This window comes from Euprymna scolopes, chromosome 27 (assembly GCF_053919585.1).
Source record: "Euprymna scolopes isolate OS-2025 chromosome 27, ASM5391958v1, whole genome shotgun sequence".
Classification (NCBI taxonomy): Eukaryota; Metazoa; Mollusca; class Cephalopoda; order Sepiida; family Sepiolidae; genus Euprymna; species Euprymna scolopes.
In genome coordinates, this window is record NC_136508.1 from 101,444,917 (window position 1) to 101,447,416 (window position 2,500).

The window sequence follows — 2,500 nt, forward strand, 5'->3', positions numbered from 1 at the left end:
AACCAAAAATAACTCGTCGGAAAGTCTATTTAAAAGAGATATCCGCCATCATTATACAGTGCTCAAACCGCCTGTTTGTAAACAAACAAACAAACAACAAGCTTCGAATTTTTCAGCCAATTAAGTAGCGGGTGAGATTATTTACGGCAGTGCTCTACCCAAAGAGGGGGGGCGTAGAATATATTTGTAGTCATCGACATACAGTCCTGTTTCGTTGTATCACAACTTCTAAGTGCCGCTATATATATATATATATATATATATATATATATATATATATATATATATATATATATATGAGATGATGATAAGATTAATTTAAATAGAGTCCCGACGAGGTAAGAGTTATAAAAAAAGAAACAAACCGAGTAATATGTTCATCAATTTTGTTGTAAGACTTTTTTCGATGAATGACTTGAATAAAATAAAGCAGGAGTGTAATATTTGAATATATATATATATATATATATATATATATATATATATATATATATATATATATACTCTTCACAATGAATAAACATATAGAAATATATATAAACAAGGTTCCTCATTATAAGTGATTCTCATAGGGGTTCACCTCCTTTGATAGCAGCAAACTACATAGCCGTGAAACGGTGCGAGCGTGCACAGGGTTCTCCCCTTTGAGATCTCCTCCCAGTAGACTGAGGTGGTGTTTACACTCCATTTTGCTCCTTGATCGCACTTCTATGTGATCAGTTTATAGTAATACATTTAGGAGCTTGTTCATGTAGAGATGTACCGATTGACAGACGCACACGGACGTTGAGCTTTAATTTAAATATATATATATATATATATATATATATATATATATATATATATATATATATATGATTGATAATATTTAACACCAAACGCACACATATATATATGCACACACACGCACACACACGCACCCACACACATATATATATATATATATATATACAGATATATATATATATATATATATATTTATATAAATATATTTATATATATACACTAGTAGAGATTTCCTCGTAATATAACTATACTCTAAAATATATAAATATACACGCACACACACACACACGCACATATATACATACATACATATATATATATATATATATATATATATATATATATATATATATATATATGCATTTACTACGTAAGCAGAGTGCTTTAGGATTTTTTTACACTTATCAAGGAACCGAAGCCACTCGGGGATAAAGGTTATTGCGGGTGCCGTAATCAATATGATAGTATCGTAGTAATCGTTGGTATTGGAGATTTGATAAAGTGTCTTACTTAAAGGCGCGATTCATCAGGAATCTGTTTTTGTTGGACTTGAAGACATCCAAGTTGTAGTCAGGGTGGAAACAGGCAAACGGAAGAGAATTTCACAGGCGTGCACTTCACTTCTAAGAAAGAAGCTTTTAACAATATCGCAGATCAAATATTCAAATATTATCACTCTCTCTCTCTCTCTCTCTCTCTCTCTATATATATATATATATATATATATATATATATATATACACATACATATATATATATATAAATATATATATATACATAAATATATATATATATATATATATATATATATATATATATATATATATATATATATAGTCACAAAAAAAAATTCGTAATGTCACAGCTTTTCACTGGGGCTAGAAAAGCACCTATTTCGAACCAAGTGTCGAACATCCAACCATTATATTGAAAGTCGGCAGTTACACTCTACCTCATGGGGCAATGCTTGCAAACGATATTATCATATGTAATCGTATGTATTTTTAAATACATATTTGACGTATACATTTTTTATTATTTTGGGGGTCAGAGATTTTCTTACATTTCTTTTTCATATTAATTAATTCGTTGTCTATTTTCCTTACTAAAATCCGTATTTGACTCGTTTCGGTTGACTTTTTCTTTCGTTTTCTTATTTAATTTTCTTTCTATTTTTTAATTGGGTTGTTTTCTTTTTTTTCTTTTTTTTTCTTTTTTTCTTTTTTCTTCTTTTTTTTTCTTTTTTTTTTCTTTTTTTTCTTATCAAAATTTTAATTACTCCCAGATTTTCGTTTTACAAATTTCTTTTCGCCTGTTTTTTTTTTATGTTTTTTTTCTTCCCTTACGTGTTTTATTTTTTATTTTATTTTTTTATCTAACCTTCATCACGTTTAAATTTCGGTATATTTTCTTTTTTTTCCTTCTTTGTGGTGTCTTTTTTAATTTGGTTTCGTTTACTTCAATCTTTTTTTTTTAATCTCGATGACACTTATCATTTTGCTTTAAAATCCAGGATTTACATTTATGCGTGTTAAAAAAAAAATAAATAAATAAAAATAACAAATGAATAAAAAAAAACTTTCTTTCATTTTCATTCTCTTTCAAAGTAAATTCATTCTATCCTCCTTCTCTTCAAATTCTCAATTCTTATTCTACTCTTCTCTCCGGCTCTTCTTTTACCGTTTCCCCCCTCCCCCGCCTCTCTCTCTCTGTC